The sequence below is a fragment of the Cetorhinus maximus genome, chromosome 14 (genome assembly GCF_964194155.1).
Source record: "Cetorhinus maximus chromosome 14, sCetMax3.hap1.1, whole genome shotgun sequence".
Classification (NCBI taxonomy): Eukaryota; Metazoa; Chordata; class Chondrichthyes; order Lamniformes; family Cetorhinidae; genus Cetorhinus; species Cetorhinus maximus.
In genome coordinates, this window is record NC_135892.1 from 76436746 (window position 1) to 76449576 (window position 12831).

The window sequence follows — 12831 nt, forward strand, 5'->3', positions numbered from 1 at the left end:
AAGGAGTATTGGTGAGAAAACTGACGAGGCTTTGCACTATGCAGAGAAGCAGTTCAGGCCTTCCAAGCACAAGACAAGGAAGAACTATTTGCAGAAGGACCAGCAGAAAGATCAAGGCCAGAGTACCCAATGTAAACAAAAGAAAAGGAAGCATGTCCAACATGGGGAAAACAATGCTTTAACTGGGAGAAGCTGAATCACTTTGCACGCAAGTGTTTTGCTGGAATGAAGAGAAAGAAACCTATAAATATAGATGGTTGCTTGAGAGATGTTAGATGATGATTCTGACGAATCACTCTACACCCTAGAACAGGTTGGTAGCATCAAGTCTCAAGGTAAAAAATGGTTTCTGACTATTGGCATGATTACTGCAGAAGGAGAGCATCAAGTTAATGTGAAATGTCTGATACACACCAGTGCCACGTGCAACATCATGAGCTTCACTGACCTGTGTGAAGTTGCTCAGGTGGCCCAAAAATGAAACCATTGAAGGTAAAGTTGAGGCTATATGATGGAACGATGCTCGTGCCAAGAGGGCAAACTAAGCCGAGAGCCCAACACAATGGGAAGAAAGAAGGTCTACAGTTCTAGATAATAGACACCAAGCAAAATCCCCTCATCTCAGCTGAAACAAGTCACAAGCTTGCACTGTACCCTCCGTGTACCACAACAGATCTGCTGTGTTTTGCATGGCGTCAAGCCATTGACTTGCTGAACAGATCCTGACAAATTACGAAGATGTTTTCACAGGTCTTGGATGTTTTCCTGGTGAATATCATTTTGAAGTAGATGAGAGTGTAAAACAAACTCAGCATCTTCTGAGGAGTGTTCCAGCAACTCTCAAGTTCAGCCTGAATGCAAAGATAGAAAAACTTAAAAAAGATGGGAGTTGTCACCTTCTTGATTACTCCTACAAGCTCGGTTAGCAGCATGGTAGCTGTGAAAAAAAATCTGGACAGCTAAGAGTGCAAACCTTCAACATACTCAACAAAAGTTAGCCCACTAGGCAACTTGGAACCTGTGAAAAGCAGTTGTCACCTCAATCCTACACAATGAAAGTGAACAACCAGATATATCGTTGCAACCTCAGGCACATGCATGCAACCGGAGAAGCTGCTCCTTCACAGCAGACAGCTGATGAGGAAGTGAGGAAGAGCTGATTTCGTCAACTGAACAAAGAATGGAATGACCGTCAATCCCAGAAATCAACTGCTCCCCAACAAATGCAACGGACAAGCAGCAACACTTATCGTGGCAGTGACATTTCCCAGAGAGGCAAAATCACCCCAGGAACCTGCAGACACCAGAGGAACGACCAACAACAACTCGCAAGCACACTCACAGAAGATCAGATTGCTTTGAAGATTGTGTGAAATGTGTGTATCGCGTCAGGCTAGAATGAACAGTTTTCTGTTCGCACATGATGACTTTCTTACAGACCGTGTATTGTAGGAAACTTGCATCTGCAAATGATAATGCATGTAATGTGTTTTACTTTATATGAAAAGGGAGGTATTTAGAGAAATGCCTTTGCATGGTTGCCTGTTGTGTACTGTGGCTTGCCATAGTCATGTGACCTCCGTCATGTGACTTCTTATGTCATTCCTTTGTGAGTAAAGGATTAAAGCAGAAGCCATTTAACCCACCATGTGGAACAGACATTTCATTATTGAAGGCTCTGGTGGGAATTCAGGCTAGTTTCACCAGCATAATGCCAGAGGTGGAAACTAATAGTTATGAGGTGAGACTTTAAACACTGAGATTATTTCCACTGGGTCAGAGAAAGCTGAAACACAAAAGAGCTGGAGTAGACCATATAGCCCATCAAGCCTGCTTCGCCATTCAATACGATGGCTGATCTTGGGCTTCTAACTGTGACGAGGATAGTGTAGATCTTCAAAAAGACACACACAAAATGTCACTGGAATTGGTGGACAAGTGGCAGATGAAATTCAATGCGGAGAAGTGTGAAGTGATTCATTTTGGTAGAAAGACCATGGAGAAACAATATAAAATAAAAGGTACAACACTAAAGGGTTTCAGGAGCAGAGGGACCTCCTCCTGCAGAAATTGGACAGACTAGGCTTGTATCCACTGGAGTTTATAAGAGTAAGAGGTGACTTGATTGAAACTTGTAAGATCCTAAGGGGTCTTGACAGTGTGGATGTGGAGTCGGCATTTCCTCTTGCGGCAGAATCTAGAACTAAGAGTCACTGTTTAAAAATAAAGGGTTGCCCATTTAAGACAGAGATGAGGAGAATTTTTTTCTCTGAGGGTTGGAGTCTTTGGAACTCCCTTCCTCAAAAGTCAGTGGAAGCAGAGTCTTTGAATATTTTTAAGGCAGAGGTAGATATATTCTCGATGAGCAAAGGAGTGAAAGGTTATTGGGGGTAGGTGGGAGATTACAATCAGATCAGCTATGATCTAATTGAATGGCAGAGCAGTCTCAAGAGGCTGAGTGGCCTACTCCTGCTCCTAATTCGTATGTAAATATGAGAATAAGACAGCACAGATTTGAAGTAATGGACAAAAGAAGCAAAAGCAACATGAGGAAAAAAAATTTCTCTCAGCGAGTGATTAAGGTCGGGAATGCACTGCCTGACAGTGTATTGGAGGCAGGTTCCATTGAGGCATTCAAAATGTAATTGGACTGTTATCTGAAAAGGAAGAATGTGCAGGGTTACGGGGAGAAGGCAGGACAATGGCATTAAGTGAATTGCTCACTCAGAGAGCTGATGCAGACACGATGGGGTGAATGGCCTCCTCCTGTGCTATGACAATTTTGTAATTCTGTGAAGATGTTGAGCATGGAATGCTTTCCCAAAGAGTTAAGGAGCATCATTTAAAGAGGAGGAAATTGACATTTAATGTAGAAGAAGATGCATAACTACAGCAAAAGCAGAGCAGTGGGGTTTGTTCTGGGGTGTTATAGTAAAGGTCTGGCACAGACACTGCATCAAATGGCCTCCTTTTATGCTGTAAAACTTTATAGTTCAATTGCCCATTTAAACACCTTTTATATTTTAGAAACTTCTAGGCTGCCCGCTCAAAACCAGATTAAGAACTGGGAAATCTAATATGCCCACCAGAGAAGTTGTAAGCAAGAAAATAGTGAGAGTGACATTTATAACCGGCAAAAGAGCTGTATGATTTTTCAAACTGGAACAGTTACCTTAATGGGCTGTTGGTAAAGCCATTAAGTAATTAAGCTAAACAGACCAAAAAGGATTAGGTTAAATTATCACTGTTTTGTTTGCATGTTAATTGTCAGCTTCTCATGCTGAATACATTTGATGATTCAGTTTGTATCAATGCTGCTTTTACTTGAGTGCTGCTACAGTGATTCTGCATGCTGTATGCTATGTCAGGAATTCTCATGACAACAGTTTCACTGACAGTATGGAGCAGCTGGAATTACTTTGGAGAGCGGTAAATGGACAATAATAAGAGTTGGAAGAAGATGAAGTGATCAGAAGCTATGAGCAGTGATTGATTGTGGAGGGTGGGGCAAGAGAAGAGGATACCAGCTGACACAATGCTGACAGAGCACCTTTAGCATAGGAAACCATTCCAAGGCACTTCACAGAAATAGTATCAACAGAATTGGGCATTGAGCCATATAAGGAGATACTAAGGCAGTTGACCAAAACCTGGCTGAAGATAGGGTTTTAAAAAGTATCTTAAAGGAGGAAAAAAGTGAAGAGGTTTAGGGAGGGAACTGTAGTGCCTGAGGCCCCAGCCGCTAAAGACATGGTCAACAAAGGTGGAGCGATTAAAATCAGGGATGCTCCAAAGCCCTGAATTGGAGGACCACATATATTTGGAGGGTTGTAGGGCTGGAGAAGGTCACAGAAAGAGGGAGGGGTGAGTTCGTGGAGGGATTTGAAAACAAGTTTCCTAATTTTAAAATCAAGGCATTGCTTAACTGAAAACCAATGTAGGTCAGCGAGCACAGGGATGACAGGTGAATAGGACTTTGGTGTGATAAGGGGTTTTAGATGACCTCAAGTTTAGAGGTCATCCAGAGAATGGGCCATGAACTATCAGGGGGTTGGGGCAAGGGGAGGGAGAGAAAAAGAAATGGCAGGGGGAAGGAGAGTGCATATTGAATATAGATCATTGGCATTTCCATGGGCACAGAGAAGGTGATTGCCAAGGATCTGGCTGAAATAAAGTTTGTGCCCAACTGGCCTATGTAAGTAGCATGCCCCATGCAAACACTAGTGGGGTCAGTGCTGGAAATTAGCTAAAACAAAAAGATCAGTAACTGGTTGGAAGGTGGACAACAGAGAGCAAGGATAATAGTATCGTTATCAATGGGATATGTGGTGTTCTCTAGGGATGTGGACCAGAGCCTCAGCTTTCATTATACTCTCCAGCGCACTATCAGGACATTTTCCTCTATACTATTTTAAGTTAAATACTCAAGCATAACACTAAAAATTGCAAAGAGGAAAACGTACCTTCAAGTTTTTATTCCAGCTTCAGTAAGAGGCACTAAGTCACATTTACTTAGATGAATCTTGCAGTGAGGATCCCAGACATTGAAAATGAGTGACAATCATTACCCAGTATTGTCACTTGAAAGGGATCCAACATCCTTTGAAATCCATCTTTTTGACTTCAGTTGATACATTTGGCAATTTTTATTATTCTCCACTGTGTTACGGACAGGAGAGAGACAGGCAAACTGTACTTCTTTCCTCACCAACTTTCCCTAAGCAGAAGGTGTTTTGAATTATTCTTAAAGTATGCTGTGGCGTGTTTTCCCAAACCCTTGGTTTGTGATCCCGTTTACTCACAACTCGCAGAAAACTCGCATTATGATTAACTTAGAAGGTTAGGTTATTTCACATTCAAAACTCAGGGAGGAGCGTTTTGAACTTCCCACTCCACCACACACAGTAAAGGTAGTAGTGGGAGGGGCGTGGAATAGAAGGAAGAGAGTTTTACAACTATACAAGAATCACAGAAATGAATATTAGTTCACGTGATTTCCAGAATCTGAGAAGTTAAAGTCCAGAGGGTGTTTCCTTGATGGTGGAGTTCAATCCCGATGAGTTTCTGGTTGGAGACAACAACACTAAAATCCTTGAAACAAATAATGCTGCAACACAATGGGCTTTTTGTGCTTAGACAGTTAGGCAGGCGTTGATCAGAGATTTTTAAAATAAAGCAGTCTTTTTATTCATTCATGGGATCTGGGCATCGCTGGCTAGGCCAGCATTTATTGCCCATCCCTAATTGCTCTTGAGAAGATGGTGGTGAGCTGCCTTCATGAACCGCTGCAGTCCACGTGGTGTAGGTACACCCAAAGTGCTGTTAGGAAGGGAGTTCCAAGATTTTGACCCAACGACAGCAAAAGAACGGCAATATATTTCCAAGTCAGGATGTTAAGTGGCTTGGAGGAGAACTTGCAGGTTGTGGTGTTCCTATGTGTCTGCTGCCCTTGTGGATGGGATGCCAATCAAGTAGGCCGCTTTGCCTCAGATGGTGTCAAGCTTCTTGTGTTGTTGGAGCTGTACTTATCCAGGCAAGTGGAGAGCATTCCATCACACTCCTGTGCCTTGTGGATAGGCTTTGGGGAATGAGGAGCTGAGCTACTTGCCATAGGATTCCTAGCCTCTGACCTGCTCTTGTAGCCACAGTATTTACATGGCTAGTCCAGTTCAGTTTCTGGGCAATGGTAACTCCCAGGATGTTGATAGTGTGAGATTCAGCTATGGTAATTGATGTCATGGGGTGATGGTTAGATTCTCTCTTGTTGGAGATGGTCATTGCCTGGCACTTGTGTAGGGTGAATATTATTTGCCACTTGTCAGCCTAAACCTGGATATTGTCCAGGTCTTGCTACATTTGGACATGGACTGCTTCAGTATCTGAGGAGTTGTGAATAGTGTTGAACATTGTGCAATCATCCGTGAACATCCCCACTTACCTTATAACAGAACGAAGGTCATTGATGAAGCAGCTGAAGTTGGTTGGGCCTAGGACACTACCCTGAGGAATTTTGCAATGATGTCCTGGAACTGAGATGATTGACCTCCAACAACCACAACCATCTTCCTTTGTGCTAGTATGACTCCAACCAGCAGAGAGTTTTCCCCGATTCTCATTGACTCAGTTTTGCTAGGGCTCCCTGATGCCACACTTGGTCAAATGCTGTCTTGTCAAGGCCAATCACTCACCTCACCTGAGCCGAGTGACCCTACCGGAACCCAAGCCGAGCGCCAGTGAGCACTTTGTTGCAAAGCAAATGCCGCTTGATAGCACTGTTGATGCTCCCTATCATTACTTTACTAATGATCGAGAGTAAACTGATAGGGCAGTAATTGGCTAGGTTGGATTTGTCCTGCTTTTTGTGTACAGGACATACCTGGGCAATTTCCTACATTGCTGGGTAGATGCCAGTGTTGTAGCTGTACTGGAACAGCTTGGCTCGGGACTTGGCAAGTTCTGGAGCACAGGTCTTCAGTATTATTACCAGAACATTATCAGAGCCCGTAGCCTTTGCAGTATTCAGTGCCTTCAGCCATTTCTTGATATCACATAGAATAAATCGAATTGGCTGTTATGAGACAGCCTTTCGGTAAAGCTGAGTTATTTAAAAATCCCTGAGGGAAACTTTAAATAACTGTCATAATCTATATTTTTAAGTGGTATGTTTGAGATGCAACTCTAAATTCAGGAATCAGACTACCAGTTCTCGAGGGGTTTTATATTAAACTACATGAAACATTTTGTTAATTTACACAAGTTAAATATATACACATGGCTATAAATTACTACTAACATAACTTTTAACAAATTCCCAAAATAATCTCCATTAAGGCAACAGCAACCCATAGACTTAACCAGACATCCGGCAAAACATTTTCTCCTTACGAATTCAAAATGAGGTTCTTTTCACTTTGGTTCCTGTGGAGACAATTGTAGGCTTACAGCTACTTTGATCTTACATTGCCTCTGCTCTGCACACAAGAAAACTGCTGAAGTTATACTGAGCACAGCTCATTGAATGTAAATTCTCATTGTATTACCAGCCTCTTCTAACAATAATACCCCTTTCATAGTACCAATTTCATTAGTAATATCAACATATTGTTTGGTCTCTGCTAGCTCGGTGCCAGAATTCACCCCAGTTCTTGAATGCTCTATTCAAAAAAAATGCAAATGCACTCTATCTCTCTTACATATCAAAACTAGTACACATCAAAGGACCCAGACTAGCTGGCTTTAATCCAATTAAGACATACCCACAGACTAAACCTCTATTTCAAAACAAAAATATTTTCCAATAATATATACATTAATAGCTTCATGACTGGCTGAAGACTGGCATCTGCGATGATGGTGACCTCCAGAGGAGGCCGAGATGGATCATCCACTTGGCACTTCTGGCTGAAGATTGTTGCAAGTACCTCAGCTTTATCTTTTGCACTGATGTGCTGGGCTGCTCTATCATTGAAGATAGGGATATTTGTGGGGCCTTCTCCTCCAGTGAGCTGTTTAATTGTCCACCACCATTCACAACTGGATGTGGCAGGACTACAAAGCTTAAATCAGATCCATTGGTTATGGAATCGCCATGCTCTGTCTATGCTTGCTGCTTATGCTGTTTGACAGACAAGTAGTCCTGTGTGGTAGCTCCGCCAGGTTGACACCTCATTTTTAGGTATGCCTGTTGTTGCACCTGGCACACCCTCCCGCACTTTTCATTGAACCAGGGTTAATCCTTGGAGTTCTCACGGAATTTAAAGATGGTAACCGACTGCTGGCTCAGCCAGGTTGCTAGAGTCCTTTCTAGTTCATGTTAAATCAACAGTATGAGGATGTCTCAGTTCTCAAAGGCACATCTAGGTCACTTGAGTCATGTGATCTTTGTCCACAATGACTTCAAAAGGGACGCTTATCCAGTGTCTGGAACTGATTTTGATTTTGGGACTGATAATGTCACAGTCATTAGCTATTGAGAGTTACCACCCATACAGAGGGTCTGGTATTGGGAAGCCATTGTCTCTGCAGACGCTCTGACTCCACTAGAAGGGTGAGCTTATCAGAAGCAAATAATGTCCCTGCAGTGCTCCCCTTTTTAAATGGACCTGGACAGTCCCAGGTATGAGTCTGTTAGCAGTTCTGCAAGCATAACAAATTTTGAGGTGCAAGTCCCCTATACAAATAGTATACTTGTATAAGGGATTAGTAGGAAACTATACTAGTTTCGTGATTACAAGGGGTCTGTACAATGAGGTGCGAGATGGCACAGGATGAGAAAGGAATTATTTTGTTCTTGTAACTAATGTTGATAGCTTCCAGAACCAAAATGCCAGTCCTGTGTTTTTTTTTATTTGTTCATGGGATGGAGCGTCGCTGGCTAGGCTAGCGGTTATTGCCCATCCCTAATTGCCCTTGAGAACTGAGTGGCTTGCTAGGCCATTTCAGAGTGCAATTAAGAGTCAACCACATTGCTCTGGGTCGATGTGACTTGTAGCAGCCATCTTTTTTGATTCAGCAGAGTCTATTTTAAAGAAAGCAAAAAAATAAAGTTTTGATACATAGTGTTTACATGTCATAGAGGCCCAACTGTCAGCAATAAAAATGCATTTTTCACCCCTCAAGATTTTTAGTTAGAATATGAGAGCTACGACTGTAATTCTTCCTGTTGCCGAAAGGATAAAAACATTCCCATACTTTCCATCATTCAATTATTCATTACGTTTATAGTCAGTTCTACCAATCATCTGATTTAGTGCATGAAGTAAAAAATCAAGCTATTTTGTTGGCTATTAAAGTATTCCGAGTGTTTTTTTTAAAAACAAAAGGGATGCATGCTTGCACTGATCTCCATTTTATGACAGTGAATGCCCATGGGCTCAGAATTTTCACCATAGAGGCAGGAGGCAGAAAACAGGAGCCGGGTTTGTTTTCTAGTCAAACCCGTCTTTGGTGGAAAACTGATCAAAGTTAAGATTTTCACAACAGCAGGCCCTCAATTGATGTGAAGGGAAGTCTCTTACTGAATTAAAGCCAGTACGGGGCTAGAACGGAGGTGAATCAGATGAAGAGTGCGACTCGTTTAGATACCCCATGGCAGCCATAACTGAGGCTGCTGATTGTCCAAAGGTGGAAATCTGCTAAAATAAAATATTGCAGATACTAGAAATCTGAATAAAAACATGAAATGCTGGAAAAACTCAGTAGGTCTGGCAGCATCTGTCCAGAGAGAAACAGAATTAATGTCAAGTCCAATATCGCTCTTCTTCTGAACCAGAAGGCTCTCAAGAAGTCGTATTGGACTTGAAACGTTAACTTTGTTTCACTTTACAGATGCCGCCAGACCTGCTGGGTTTTTCCAGCATTTTTTGCTTTTATTATAAGAAAAATCAGCTGATTGTGCCAAAGCCTCCCTCAGCACAGAGGGAATCAAGATATCATATGACTACTGCTGTAAGGGGAAGGAGGGAGGTCCTCTTCCTGGAGGGTGGCAGGGGAAGGCCACCGCAATCCGCAAAGCATCAAGTGGGCAAATGGAGTGAATGCTCACTATCTCAGTTTTCCTCTATATGCACTGTGTAAGTGATGACACTTTAAGCCACAGGTGACAATTTTTATTGCTGCCATTACAGAAAAAGTGGTATAAGATAAAGGGATCCTCCACAGTGAGGGCAAATACTCTGGGTAGATGTGCTTCCTTCAATGTAAGTGTTTAAATATTCCAGGCTGTCTCCCCCATGCATGTGTTGGCAGAGGTGTTCCTGGATCAGGAGATGCCCGACATTGATGGCATTCTACTGAGTTGTGCCCAGTCACTTCATTATGCATCCAGGGCACCCCTTTATTCAGCATCATCTCTTTCGACCACTACTACTTCCTCCTCCTCTCTCATCTCCTACTCTTCCCCCAGTGAGCTGTCTTGTTCCAGGGCCTCACCGACCTCAAGGTCCACACCACATTCTGAAGGACCATGCTAGGGAGAATGCACCAGACCACCACAATGACAGAGAACCTTGCAGGAGGGACTTGAAGGGTGCCATCTGACTGCCCCTGATGTGGGAACCGCATCTTCAGAAGAGTGAAGCCTGGCTCAATAGATATACTACTGTACAGGTGGTATTCGTTGTATCATCTCTGTCACTGTCTCGAGCTCCCGTAGAGGGGTGAGCAGTCATATCTTCAAGGGATATCCTTGACCCCTAGGATCCATCTACAGAATTTGGGGGTTGGATTGAAGATGTGTGGTAGCATGGTCTAGCAGAGAATGAGCAAATAAGTTCCAATGCCACAGTGATTCTGACAATACTGGTTGCCATGCCCTGACGGTAGGTGTGAGGTGTCATATCTTCAGTGATGAGGTCACAGATCTCAGAAACTATCTGCCTGGAGAGTCACAGTCTCCTGTGGCACTGGATCTTGGTCATCTCCAGGTAACTCCAACTTTGATGGTTGATTATGCATCCAGGGCACCCCTTTATTCAGCATCATCTCTTTCGACCACTACTACTTCCTCCTCCTCTCTCATCTCCTACTCTTCCCCCAATGAGCTGTCTTGTTCCAGGGCCTCACCGACCTCAAGGTCCACACCACATTCTGAAGGACCATGCTACGTTTGATGCGTTGGGGGTATGGCTTCATTTGCCTCGAAACTCTGCCCTTCCTGCAGAGGGTGTTGCTCCTCATCATCACCAGACTCCAAATCTGACAGTTGTACCCCAATTGTCAATTGCAGCTTTCCTTTTGGACAGGTGGCAGTTGAATTGCAAAGATGAGAATGGCCGAAGACAAAGTTCTGGAATCTTTTGACAAGGAATCATGTAATTATAGCACTTTTCATAATCTGTGGTGAATGCAAATGCTTCTAGGCCACTTCAAATAGTTGAAATTATTGGACTTCAAGTGGATAGAACCATTAGTTTTCCCTTTGTCTACCTTCTATTATTCTGTGGACCAACATATTTGCATCAAATCACCAAACTTGACCTCAGCACACAACCCCCCACCACACACCCCCCCCCCCCTCCCCTCTCTCCCCAACACCCCTTGCCCCATTCATTCACTCAGCAGCCTGGCCTTTCCAACACATTTACGGCAACACAGAGCTTTTCTGGAGCCCAATACGCCCTGTGATGGCCAGGCCACCGCAACTGAAAACTGAGGCTGATTCACTATAATCAGACAAGACTCAGGCTTTGCTGCACCCTCCAGAGTAGCGAGTTGTACTGCACCAAAGCATGTTAATCAACAGGTCATTTTTATCCTATTTTGCAAGAACTCTCATTCGATCTTGATTCAATGAACGCAGAAACAAAAAAACATACCAGTCTGAATTAGCAGCAGAGACAAGTTATCAAATTAATGTTAGAATACTTATTAATCTAAACAAGGTTGTTCCAAGTCTTTTTCCTAAAGGTACTTTGGTTAATGAAGAACATTTTTCACAATCACTGTATGTTTGATTCTCAATATGCTCATATTGTTTTTTAATTCTTTCACGAGCCAGCGTTACTGGCTAGGCAGCATTTTCTCTTGTTGAATTGCTTAAAAGTGATTAAGTCGTGAGTTTTTTTGTTTTTTGAAATGGACACGTATTGCAACATCTTGCATTTTAAAGCTAGTTACAATATAACATCTCATTAATAAAGGAAAAAACGTTTATATCATGAACTTTAGTGCAGCGAATAATTCTGTAATTTCTATTTCTGCTGAAGATCAGAAGTCATCAAACTTCACAGTTTACCTTCCAGTGCACAAGTTTAAACAGCTCACTCTTTTTTTAATGACAATTCAATAAATTACACATTTGCAGAGTCTACTTCACTAACTGGCAATTTCCAGTTCTGACAATCTTAAATTTACATTCTCTGTCTGCAGATACTGTTCCTAAGTATTCTGGAGAAAAATAAAACCTTCTATATCAAGCTTGGACTCTACTGCCCCATCTCCCCTCCTACCTCCCGCCACATCCCAGCTCTGCTGCTCCCTCACCCACCCACCGGCCCTGCCGAGCCCTGGCTCACCTGTTCCCTCCACCAGCACCCACGCTGAGCCACACAGCTCCTGCCACAGCAACACCCCCCCTACCCATGCCAATTCCCACGGCTCCAGCAAGTGGCCAGCAGCAGAGTGCACCCTCCCGGGGGGATGAGTGGTGGCTTCCCTGAGCCTGCTCCTGGGGTCGCTAATGGCAGAGATTTTCCAGGCTTTCCGAGACTCCTTTCTTCCAGCTCTGGCTGCATTGGAGGCAGCTGCAGCCAAGGGGCAGCAGAGATCAAGGAAAAAAAATCAAAGGGCAAAATTCCATTATTCAAAAGTCAGAATTGTGCTAAATGGCAGAAATTTCTTCTCCTTGCTACTGTGATCGGCAGTCTTGCCCTGTGCTTTTGTACCTCAGCGACGCATGGAGTTGATGAACATCTTTGATGCCTGAGCACTCACTGACCTCTCTCACCGCCACCTGCACAGTGCCAAAGCACCTCCTTTGATAATGCCACCCCCACGGACTCTGTGCCAGGGTGATGCCCTGGGGCAGCCACAACTGCCTCCCCCATCTGTACCCACCTCCCTTCAACTGATCTGAAACACAGAGCTCCTGAGCTCATGTGCCTCCTTCAAAATTCTACAGTTCCCCAAAGAAAATCTCCTAACAAACTTAAGCACTTTAATTGACTTCAATGGGGAGGTCCTCCCACTGTCCTGGACAACATTGCTGGTGCCGAACAGCATCCTGAAACTGACCTGCCAGCCAGTGCTGGTATTTTTGGCCACAACACCCGCCCCCCCGACCTTCTTTTCCAGCCTCAAGGGAGTGCAGGGGAGGGCAAAACTCAGCAACAT